This window comes from Tachyglossus aculeatus, chromosome 1 (assembly GCF_015852505.1).
Source record: "Tachyglossus aculeatus isolate mTacAcu1 chromosome 1, mTacAcu1.pri, whole genome shotgun sequence".
In the NCBI taxonomy this organism is placed as follows: domain Eukaryota; kingdom Metazoa; phylum Chordata; class Mammalia; order Monotremata; family Tachyglossidae; genus Tachyglossus; species Tachyglossus aculeatus.
In genome coordinates, this window is record NC_052066.1 from 18,284,290 (window position 1) to 18,297,446 (window position 13,157).

Below are 13,157 nucleotides of genomic sequence, written 5' to 3' on the forward strand. Positions count from 1 at the left end.
AGAAAGACACGTGGGCCGCTGCCGCTGCTGCTCCTCCTTCTGCTGCGTGTCCCAGTGTTCTGGCCCTGAAGGTCATAGGCAACAGGTATTTATCACCTGTGCTCCTAGGCCATTCCAGCTTCCAGCCTGTCTATCAAATCTCTGCCCTCCCCTGTCCTCCATACTTGATTTGATTGGCACAGGGGTGAGGGACACCTTCTGTATTCCCGGCTTGGGCCGTCATTCTAGCAGATTTGGTCGTGGGGGTGGTATCCCACCCTCACTCCCAAGTTCTGCCTGCTGGCTTAGGTGGTCACGAGGTAGTTTTTGACCTTGACAGGGCCGGTACCCCAGGGTCGCCTTGGAACACAGCCTCCTTGCTAACCTGTCTGCCTCCTGTCTCTCCCCACTTCACTTCATCCCATCCTTCACTCAGCTGCCCAGATCATTTTTAACAAGAATGTTCTGTCCATGTCTCCCCACTCCTCAAGAACCTCCAGTGGTTGTCCATTGACCTTCACATCAAACAGAAACTCCTTACCGTCGGCTTAAAAACAGTCTATCACCTTGACCCCTCCTACCTCACACTTTCCTACTACAACCCTGGTGGCACACTTCACTCCTCTCATGCCAACCTACCCACTGTACCTTGATAATAATAATAATGATGGCATTTATTAAGCACTTACTATGTGCAAAGCGCTGTTCTAAGTGATGGGGCGGTTACAAGGTGATCAGGTTGCCCACGGGGAGGCTCACAGTCTTATCACAGTCACAGTCTCGATCTCATCTATCTCGCCAGAGAGCTCTTGTCCATGCCCTGCCTCTGGCCTGGAATGCCCTCCCTCTTCATATCCAATAGACGATTACTCTCCCTCCTTCAAAGCTTTCCTGAAGGCACATCTCCGTCAAGAGGCCTTCCTTGACTAAGTCCTGTTTTCCTTTTCTTCCACTCCCTTCTGGGTCGCCCTGACTTGCTCCCTTTACTCATCCTCTCTCCTAGTCCCAAAGCACTTATTTACGTAGCTGTAATTTATTTATTCATATTAATGTCTGTATCCCCCTCTAGACTGGGCCCATTGTACTAAGCACTTGGAAAGTGCAAAACAAGAAAGTGGCACATAAGGGCTGCTAGTCTGTAAGCAGTGTGGCTCACTGGAAAGAGCCCGGGTTTGGGAGTCAGAGGTCATGGGTTCTAATCCTGGCTCTGCCACTTGTCAGCTGTGTGACTTTGGGCAAGTTACTTCACTTCTCTGGGCCTCAGTTCCCTCATCTGTAAAATGGGGATTAAGACTGTGAGTCCCACGTGGGACAACCTGATCACCTTGTACCCCCCCCGCCCCCCCCCCCCCAGCGCTTAAAACAGTGCTAGGCACATAGTAAGCGCTTAACAAATACCAACATTATTGTTATTATTATTAAGCTATGAGAAGCAGCGAGGCTCAGGGGAAAGAGCAAGGGCTTGGGAGTCAGAGGTCATGGGTTCAAATCCCAGCTCTGCCGCTTGTCAGCTGTGTGACTTTGGGCAAGTCACTTCACTTCTCTTTGCCTTAGTTACCTTATCTGTAAAAAAAAACATGGGGATTTAGACTGTAAGTCCCATGAGGGGCAACCTGATCACCTTGTACCCTCCCCAGCACTTAGAACAGTGCCTTGCACATAGTAAGCACTTAACAAATGTCATCATTATTATTGCTACAGAAGGGCAGGGATCATGTCTACAAATTTTATTTTTTCTCCCAAGTACTTAATACAGTGTTCCGCATAAAACAAATACTTAATGGATACAATTGATTGATTATAGTTACTAGGTGACCTAAAACACCAGGATGATCAAAGACTTGACTCATTAGAGATTACTTAAGGCCACAGAGTGGAGGGGGAAGAAAAAAAACCCTCTACATCACCATGGCAACAGCAGAGTTTGTAGGACTGGGATGTATCTGATCCGCTACTTTCAACAACAAATGGTTGCCCGTACACCTCCACATCAAACAGAAAGTCCTTACCATAGACACTCAGTCACCTAGCCCCCTCTTACCTTACCTTGCTGCTCTTCTATTACAATCGAGCCCACACATTTGGCTTCTCTATTTCCAACCTACTCACGGTACCTTAGATCTCATTTATCTCACTGCCGACCCTTTATTCACATCCTGCCTCTGGCCTGGAACTCCCATCCTTTTTCAAATCACTCTCCCCATCTTCAAAGTCTTATTTAAAACACATCTCCTCCCAGAGGCCTTCTCCAACTTAGCTCTCATTTCCTCTCTCCCACTCTCAACTATGTCATCCTTGCATTTGTATTTGTTCCCTTTATGTATCCTTCCCTCAGTCCTACAGCACTTATGTCCATATCTACAATATATTTATTTACATATGTCTGTATCCATCTCTAGACTTTAAGCTCCTTGTGGGCAGGGAAGGTGTCTACCCACTCTATAATAATAATAATAATAATAATAATAATGGAATTTGTTAAACACTTACTATGTGCCAAGCAGTATTTTAAGTGCTGGGGTAGATACAAGGTAATCCGGTTGTCCCACTTGGGGCTCACAGTCTTAATCCCCATTTTATGGATAAGGTAACTGAGGCACAGAGAAGTTAAGTGGCTTGTCCAAGGTCACACAGCAGACAAGTGGTAGAGCTGGGATTAGAACCCATGTCCTCTGACTTCCAAGCCCGTGCTCTTTCCATTAAGCCCCATTGCTTCTCTATATTATATTGTTATATATTACTGTTTTGTTATGTTATATTGTACTCTCCCAAGCTCCCAGTAAGCATTCAATAAATAAGACTGATTGATTATTGTGTCCACCCCAGCATTTATAACAAACTCAGAACATAGCACCTAGCAAATACCACTGTTATTATCATTATTGTTATTATTATTATTATCATCATCATCCTGCCCTCATAGGCAATAGGAGGTTGCCTCACAAGCAGCAGGCAGCAAAAGAACAATGGTTCTACCAGGGACAGAGAATGAGAGAATAAGTCATCCCAGAAAGAGCCCGAGACCAGCAGTTAGAATGGCCAGATTCTAGTCCCAACTTCACCACTTTCTTGCAGTGACCTTGCCACCAATTTCAGCAAAGAAATTTCTATATCTATAGAAATATCTATATAAAATCTCTCTTGCACCTCTCCAGTCCTTAACCTTTCCTTACTCCTCTTCCACTACAACCCAACCCTTACACTTTGCTTCTCTAATGCCAACCTAGTGTCCACACATCCAATCCATCACCAAAAACCTGCCAGTCCCACCTCCACAGCATCACCAAGATCTGCCCTTTCCTCTCCATCCAAACTGATTGCTGGTTCAATCTGTCATCCTATCCCGACTGGATTACTGCATCAGCCTCCTCTCCGATCTCCCATCCTCCTGTCTCTCCCTGCTTCAGTCTATACTTCACTCTGCTGCCCGGATCATCTTTGTGCAGAAACGCTCTGGGTATGTTACTCCCCTCCTCAAAAATCTCCAGTGGCTGCCTGTCAACCTATGAATCAAGCAAAAACTCCTCACTCTCAACTTCAAGGCTGTCCATCACCTCGCCCCCTCCTATCTCACCTCCCTTCTCTCCTTCTCCAGCCCAGCCCGCACCCTCCGCTCCTCTGACACTAATCTCCTCACTGGGCTGTGTTCTCACCTTTCCCGCCATCGACCCCCAGCCCACCTCCTTCCCCTGGCCTGGAATGCCCTCCCTCCACCCATCCGCCAAGCTAGCTCTCTTCCTCCCTTCAAAGCCCTACTGAGAGCTCACCTCCTCCAGGAGGCCTTCCCACACTAAGCCCTCTTTTTCCTCTCCTCCTCCCCATCCCCCCCCACCCTACCTCCTTCCCTTCCCCATAGCTCTTGTATACATATATATATTTGTACAGATTTATTACTCTATTTTACTTGTACATATTTACTATTCTATTTATTTTGTTAATGATGTGCATATAGCTTTAAATCTATTTGTTCTGACAACTTTGACACCTGTCTATATAATAATAATAATAATAATGGCATTTATTAAGCACTTACTATGTGCAAAGCACTGTTCTAAGCACTGGAGAGGTTGCAAGGTGATCAGGTTGTCCCCTGGGGGGCTCACAGTTTTCATCCCCATTTTACAGATGAGGTGACTGAGGCACAGAGAAGTGAAGTGCCCAAAGCCACACAGCTGACAATTGGCAGAGCTGGGATTTGAACACATGACAGCCCATGCTCATTCCACTGAGCCACACATGTTTTGTTTTGTTGTCTATATCGCCCTTCTAGACTGTGAGCCCGTTGTTGGGTAAGGACATTTTTATATGTTGCCAACTTGTAGTTCACAAGCACTTAGTACAGTTCTCTGCACACAGTAAGCACTCAATAAATATGATTGAATGAATGAATGAATGAACCTACTCTCCACACGTGAGTCTCTTCCAATGACCCCTTGCCCACATCCTCCTTTCTACCTGGAACTCCTTCCCCCTTCATATCTGAAAGACTGCCACTCTCCCCACCTTCATAACCCTCCTAAAGTCACATCCCCTGCAAGAAGTCTTCCCTGACTAAGCCCTCCCACCCTATTCTTCCTCCTTTCTAAGTAGGCAATGACTGTAAGTTCATTGTGAGCAGGGAACGTGTCTGTTTATTTTTATATTGTACTCCCCCAAGCACTTAGTACAGTGCTTTGCACACAGTAAATGCTCAATAAATACGATTGACTGAGTCCCACCCCCAGCACCTATGTACTACGGAGAGCTCACCTCCTCCAGAAGGCCTTCCCAGACTGAGCCCCCTCCTTCCTCTCCCCCTCCTCCCCTCCCCATCCCCCCGGCCTTACCTCCTTCCCCTCCCCACAGCACCTGTATATATGTATATACGTTTGTACATATTTATTACTCTATTTTACTTGTACATATTTATTCTATTTTTTGGGGGGGTTTATATGTTTTGTTTTGTTGTCTATCTCCCCCTTCTAGACTGTGAGCGCGCTGTTGGGTAGGGACCATCTCTATATGTTGCCGACTTGGACTTCCCAAGCGCTTAATACAGTGCTCTGCACACAGTAAGTGCTCAATAAATACGATTGAATGAATGAATGAATGTACATATCCTTATATTCGGCCATTTCCTCTATCTTCAGTTTATTTTAATGTCTGTGTCCCTTGCTCTACTGTAAGCTCCTTATGGCCAGGGATCATGTCTACCAACTCTACTGCATTGTACTCTCATAGATGCTTTGTATAGTGCTGTGTAGATACTAAGCCCTCAATAAATACCATTGACTGATTGTGTGACCTTGGGAAAAATCACTGTACTGCTCTGTGCCTCAGTTTCCTCATCTGCTAATATATATGAAAATAAAGTTTCAGTCTGTATGTCAGATATGATGTGCGTGTGCATGAGAATGTGACTATAATAATAATAATAACGATAACTGTGGTATTTCTTAAATGTTTACTATGTGCCAATCACTGAGGTTATCACAGGATAATCAGTTCAGACATAGTCCCTATCCTATAGGAGACTCACATCCTAAGTAGGAGAGAAAACAGGGATATGCTGTCAATTTTACAGGATGAAGAAACTGAGCCACAGGATATTCAAGTGATTTGTCCAAAGGCACACTATAGGCAAGTGGCGGAGTCAGAATTAGAACCCCTATCTCCTGACTTCCAGTCCTGGGCTGTTCCCACTAGGCACGCTGTAGCTCCCATCTATTCTTTTTCCCCTCTTTGCAAGTTGGAACCCCATCCTGTGATGTGCAATCTGAAGACTCATTTTTAAGATTTACTCCTCCCCATTCCAAATTCTTTTGAACTTGACCTCATTGATTTTAGGATCTAGGCCGTTGGGTGTAGAAAAAAGATATTTTTTTTTTTCCTATTTGCTCTCATAATTGTGTTCCCCCAGGGCACTCCTAGGGCCTTTCTCATGGCTCTCTTAAATCTCCCCTTCTATCAAGGCCCTTGGTTCCTGAGAGGACAGTAGATGAGGAAAAAAATAGGCATTGGGTAAAAATGAGTTTGCAGGTTCTTGGCCTAACCTTCACCCCTTGGAAAATTCTTATTCCTTGATGAAAATTGATGGAAAATGCTTATTCCTTGATGGAATTGGCTCGGCCTAATTCCTCTCCATATTTCCTTAGTGCATCTCTCGTCATTGGAGCCTAGTCTTCCCAAACACTAAAAGATTTCAACCTCCTTTATTGCTTTGTTTCTCATCGTCACATTTCATATCCCTGTCCTAATCTCCAGACTAGGCAAAGCCAAAACCTCAAGCTGATTAATGCTGCCAGCACCTTAACCATGGACTGACTGGGTGTCTGAATGTCATCACCTGTGTGTCACAAACTCCCTCCCCACATCAAATTTCATTTGCAAAGGTTTCGGGTCTGTTGACTTGGGCTCAAAGTCAACTAGGGAGTGGGGATTTGAAGCAAAGGAGGCCTGCAGCATAAATGAATGCCATCCTACTTCTTCAAATTTCAATCATTTTTGGAATAACGAAGGATCCCTATGTTACCGCAAACTCACCTCAGGAGGTCTGATATTAGACGTTTGCCCCCAGGGTTTTCATTCCCCTAGTTTTCTAATTTCTTTTCTTGGATTTCATTTTTATTCCCCAAAATTTTTTTTTTTCCCATTTTTTAATGTTCTTGATTTAGCATTATGTTCTTCCAGGGATTGTGAATATCTCTGGTTTATGCCAGCACTAGGGAATTCTCAGATTTTCAGGGTTCCACAAAAAACCATTTGAGTCACGGCAGATTCGCTTGTCTCTTCTGCCATCTTGTGACGATGCTGAAAAATCGCATTAATCATATATTGCCTTTTAACAAGAAAATTGACAGTAATAGTAGTAATAATAATAATGATGATGGTATTTGTTAAGCGCTTACTATGTGCAAAGCACTGTTCTAAGCGCTGGGGAGGTTACAAGATGATCAGGTTGTCCCACGGGGGGCTCACAGTTTTAATTTCCATTTTACAGATGAGGTAACAGGCACAGAGAAGTTAAGTGACTTGCCCAAAGTCACACAGCTGACAAGTGACAGAGTCGGGATATGAACCCATGACCTCTGACTCCAAAGCCTGTGCTCTTTCCACTGAGCCATGCTGCTTCTCTAGTAGTAGTAGTAATTCATTCAATTGTATTTGTGTAACGCTTACTATGTGCAGAGCACTGTACTAAGCAATTGGGAGAGTAAAATATGACAATAGACACATTCCCTAGTAGTAATAGCAGTAGTATTTATTAAAAGCCCTGATCAGTCGGTTCATTCATTCACTCATTCATTCAATTGTATTTATTGAGCGCTTACTGTGTGCAGAGCACTGGACTAAGCGCTTGGGAAGTACAAGTCGGCAACAGATAGAGATGGTCCCTACCCAACAATGGGCTCACAGTCTAGAAGGGGGAGACAGACAACAAAACAAAACATGTTGACAGGTGTCAAAATTGTCAGAACAAATAGAATTATAGCTATATGCACATTCTTAACAAAATAAATAGAATAGTAAATATGTACAAGTAAAGCCTCTGTGGCTCAACCTGTTAGCCTGTTTGGCTATTATCTGAAAGGATGGTGGTTCAAGCCTAAATCCAGGGATGAGAAGATTATTTCAGCACTTAGTACAGTGTCTGACACATAGTAAGTGCTTAACAAAAGCCACAATTACTTTGAGAAGCAATATGGAGTAGTAGATAGAGCACAGCAGAAGGTCACGGATTCTAATCCCAGATCTGCCACATCTCTGCTGTGTGACCTTGGACAAGTCACTTCACTTTTCTGGGCCTCAGTTTATCCCCTTATCTGGGGAAAAAGACTGTAAGCTCCATGTAGGACAAGGACTGTTTCCAACCCTATTATCGTGTATCTATAGAACAGTGCCTGACACCTAGCAAGCTATTAATAAATACCATAATCATTATTACCATACTAAGTGCTGGGAGAGAATACATAGGGAGAATTAGACAAGTCTTCTGTGCCTCCAGACTGTAAACTCATCGTGAGCAGGGAATGTGTCTGTTACATTGTCCTATTATACTCTTATGAGCACTTAGTACAGTCTTCTGCATGTGGTAAGAGCTCAATAAATACAACTAACTGAATGCCTCGAGGAGCTGTGATTATAGTTGGTAGATAGTGCCGAGGTGGTGGGGGGCACTGGGGGAGACTGGAAACAGACACACTGGGAGTAATAAAACACAAAAACACTAAGTGTCATAAGGGATAAAGACATACACAATGCACAAAGTTAAAACAAGTCACTCAGCCCCACAGTCCCCCTCTCCCAACCCTTACAGAATGTCCGTACCAAATCTGTTGTTTATTTATATTAATGTCTGTCTCCCCCTTAAGAGTGTAAGCTCACTGTGGGAAGGGAATTTGTCTATTAATAATAATAATATAATAATAATAATAATAATGTTGGTATTTGTTAAGCGCTTACTATGTGCAAAGCACTGTTCTACGAGCTGGGGGGAACACAAGGAGATGAGGTTGTCCCATGTGGGGCTCACAGTCTTAATCCCCATTTTACAGATGAGGGAACTGAGGCACAGGGAAGTGAAGTGACTTGCCTAAGGTCACACAGCAGACATGTGGGGGAGGTGGGATTCGAACCCATGACCTCTGACTCCCAAGCCCACACTCTTTCCACTGAGCCACGCTAGTTATATTATACTCTCCCAAGCAGTTGGTATAGTATTCTGCACACTGTAAGCGTTCAATAAATGCGACTGACTGACTGGCTGGCTAAAGTAGCAGAATTTTTCCTCATGATTGAGAGTTTACGGCAATGGCTACACAGCCTCTGGCTTTCCCGAGGTTCTGCGAGGCCTCCAGCTGCAGGGGATTTTCTCATTCCTAAAAGGGTGATGGAAAGCTGGATGGGCTGGGGTCTCCTCCAGGGTTCAGAGAGGAGGGAAGGGAGTTGGAGCACTCGGAGGGGGAAGGCTAGAAATGTCGGATGTCCCATTCACCTTTCGCAGTGAAGTGGATCCAAGAAAGCAGAGCAGCAGGTTTTATACCCAGCCTGGGGTGCACAGAGGATACAGGGGAGTAGGAGGGTAATACAGGGGAGTATCCTCCTCGGCTGGTGAGGGAGAGAGGGAGGAGGTCAAGGGAATGCAGAGCATTTCGCTCTCCTGCGATGGACGACTTCTAGACTGTGAACCCGCTGTTGGGTAGGGACCGTCTCTATATGTTGCCAATTTGTACTTCCCAAGCGCTTAGAACAGTGCTCTGCACACAGTAAGCGCTCAATAAAGACGATTGAATGAATGATGGAAGAGAGGGGCTGAGGAAGCACAGCGGCCGCTTCTCCGCCGCCGCCTCATACAGAGAATCTCGCAACGCTCAGAACAGTGCTTTGCACATAGTAAGCGCTTAACAATTGCCATCATCATCATCATTATTATTATTATAAATAAATTACAATCTGTCTGACAATCCTGTTGGGTTTTTTTGTTTTCTTTAGTAATTTTAAATGTTCTAGAATCCCTGAAGGAAACAAGATGAGGTATCTGAAAACACGCCCAGTGAAAACTTCGTTGCCTGGGCGGAGAAAAGGTGGGGAACTGCAAGTTGCTAGTTATGGGGTAATGGGGAGTAATAGGGTCTTCACACTGCCACAAAGGACCTAAACCTAAAATCCTCCATTCCGATCCAAACTCCTCAAATCAGACCCACCCCAGAGAGACTGGAAAGGTCATCCCTAACCTTATATGACATCATCGATGTGGAAATCTCAGCCCGTCTTCTAGACTATGAGCCTGTTGTTGGGTAGGGACCGTCTCTATATGTTGCCAATTTGTACTTCCCAAGCACTTAGTACAGTGCTCTGCACACAGTAAGCGCTCAATAAATACGATTGAATGAATGAATGAAAACAGCCATAAGAAGCTTTCCCCTCCATTCATAACAGAATGATTCACAGTCCGGGCAAGGCCAAGGAAGCTCTGCTTCCATCATCATCATCATCATCAATCGTATTTATTGAGCGCTTACTATGTGCAGAGCACTGTACTAAGCGCTTGGGAAGTACAAATTGGCAACATATAGAGACAGTCCCTACCCAACAGTGGGCTCACAGTCTAAAAGGGGGAGACAGAGAACAAAACCAAACATACTAACAAAGTAAAATAAATAGAATAGATATGTACAAATAAATTAAATAAATAAATAAATAAATAAATACAGCTCACTAGAGCTCAGGCCTGGGAGTCAGAAGGACCTGGGTTCCAATCCTGGCTCCGCCATATGTCTGCTGTGTGACCTTGAGCAAGTCACTTCACTTCTCTGGGCCTCAGTTCCCTCATCTGAAAAATAGGGATCAAGAGTGTAAGCCCTACGTGGGACAGGGACTGTGTCCAACCTAACTTGCATCTACCCCAGTGCTTAGAACAGTGCTTGCCACTTTGTAAACACTTAACAAGTACCATAATTGTTATTATTATTACTGTCTGCTGTGTGACCTTAGGCAAGTCACTTCACCTATCTGTGCCTCAGTACCCCCATCTGTAAAATGGGCCTGAAAGCTGTGAGCCCCATGTGGGCCATGGACTGTATCCAACCTATCTTGTGTCTACCCCAGCGCTTAGTACAGTGACTGACACATAGTAAGGGCTTAACAAGTACCATAATTATTATTATTATTACTGTCTGCTGTGTGACCTTAGGCAAGTCACTTCACCTATCTGTGCCTCCGTACCCCCATCTGTAAAATGGGGCTGAAAACTGTGAGCCCCATGTGGGACATGGACTGTATCCAACCTATCTTGTATCTACCCCAGTGCTGAGTACAGTGACTGACACAAAGTAAGGGCTTAACAAGTACCATAATTATTATTATTATTACTGTCTGCTGTGTGATCTTAGGCAAGTCACTTCACCTATCTGTGCCTCAGTACCCCCATCTGTAAAATGGGGCTGAAAGCTGTGAGCCCCATGTGGGACATGGACTGTATCCAACCTATCTTATGTCTACCCCAGCGCTTAGTACAGTGACTGACACATAGTAAGCGCTTAACAAGTACCATAATTATTATTATTATTACTGTCTGCTGTGTGATCTTAGGCAAGTCACTTCACCTATCTGTGCCTCAGTACCCCCATCTGTAAAATGGGGCTGAAAGCTGTGAGCCCCATGTGGGCCATGGACTGTATCCAACCCATCTTGTATCTATCCCAGCGCTTAGTACAGTGACTGACACATAGTAAGCGCTTAACAAGTACCATAATTATTATTATTATTACTGTCTGCTGTGTGATCTTAGTCAAGTCACTTCACCTATCTGTGCCTCAGTACCCCCATCTGTAAAATGGGGCTGAAAGCTGTGAGCCCCATGTGGGCCATGGACTGTATCCAACCTATCTTGCATCTATCCCAGGGCTTAGTACAGTGACTGACACATAGTAAGCACTTAACAAATACAACAAATAGTATTACAGTATGCCCAGTAAATGTGTTGTTTAACGTGAGACCTGGGGGGGCGGGAGGGATTGGAGGCTGGAGAACCCAGGTACAATATGGATTCACCATGGGCGCACCATAGAGAAGCAGCGTGGCTCAGTGGAAAGAGCCCGGGATTGGGAGTCAGAGGTCATGGGTTCGAATCCTGACTCTGCCAACTGTCAGCTGTGTGACTTTGGGCAAATCACTTCACTGGGTTTCAGTTATTTCATCTGTAAAATGGGGATGAAGACTGTGAGCCCCACGTGGGACAACCTGATCACCTTGTATCCTCCCCAGTGCTTAGAACAGTGCTTTGCACATAGTAAGCACTTAATAAATGCCATTATTATTATTATTACACCCAGTTCTCCCAAAAGGGGGCCAAGAGATGAGTCCTGGTGGATGAGGTCCCCATGATAAATAGGACCTGTATTGTAGTATTCACCAGGTCCCACACCATTTATTCAATCGTACTTATTGAGCACTGTGTGCATAGCACTCTACTATTGTCTTGGAACGGTAAAATATAACAACAGACACATCCCTGCCCACAACCAGCTCACAGTCTAGACTTGGGAAGCAGCACGGCTCAGTAGATAGAGCACTGTCCTGGAAGTCAAAAGGTCATGGCTTCTAATCTTGGCTCTGCCACTTGTCTGCTGTGTGACCTTAGGCAAGTCACTTCACTTCTCTGGGCCTCAGTTCCCTCATCTGGAGAACGGGGATTGAGACTGTGAGCCCCACCTAGAACAGGGACGGTGTCCAAACCAATTTGCTTGCATCCACTCCAGTGCTTAATGTAGTGCCTGGCACATAATAAGCGCTTAAACACCACAATTTTTTTTAGACCGACATTAGTATAAATGAATAGATAAATAAACATAAACGCTCATATATGCATGCACATGTGCCACTCCACTACTTATCTGCTGTGTGACCTTGGGCAAGTCACTTCGCTTCTCTGTGCCTCAGTTGCTTCATATGTAAAATGGGGATTGAGACTGGGAGCTCAATGTGGGACAGGGACTGTGTCCAACCCATTTACCTTGTATCTACCCCAGCACTTAGTTCATGGACACATCTCTCCCAGTACACCCTGCTCTCCATCTGCAATTGTTCTGGTAGTGGATCCATGGAATTTTCTTGGAAAAAATCCGGAAGTGGTTTACCATCGCCTCCTTCTGCGCAGTCAACTCAAGTCTCCGCCCTTGACTCCCTCCCATGCCCCTGTTGCCCAGCATAGGGGAGTTTTGACTTGTAGCAGATTGCCTTCCACTCACAAGCTACTGCCCAAGCTAGGAATGGAATGAGTAAGCCTCTGCTTGACTCTCCCTCCCATAGCTGAGACTGGTAGAGAACTGGAAGCTCTCCAGGTGCGACCCTCTGAGGGGGCTCACAGTCTCTAAGAAGGACAATAGGTATTTAATTCCCTTTTTTCTGATAAGGAAACAGGCACAAAGAAGATAAGCAACTTGCTGAAGGTCACTCAGCAGGCAAGTGGCAGAGGTGGGATTAGAACCCAGGTCTTCTGGCCCCAAGCCCGGTGCTCTGTCCACTAGTTCTTACCACGCTTCTATCGGAATCCCAGCTGGGGACTGAATTTGCAAAACAGATTTAAGTTAGATCCAAAGTAGAACTTCTTATAATAATAATAGCATTTATTAAGCGCTTACTATGTACAAAGCACTGTTCTAAGCACTGGGGAGGTTACAGGGTGATCAGGTTGTCCC

General features: G+C 44.9%; 1 non-coding gene across 1 annotated transcript; it reads right to left on the reverse strand.

Annotated features, from left to right (window-relative positions):
• Positions 1–12,680: 12,680 nt before the first annotated feature.
• On the reverse strand, positions 12,681–12,818 carry LOC119937831. The gene has a single exon (XR_005454228.1). It is a non-coding gene; the product is annotated as a small nucleolar RNA SNORA7 (small nucleolar RNA).
• Between the last annotated feature and the right edge of the window lie 339 nt (positions 12,819–13,157).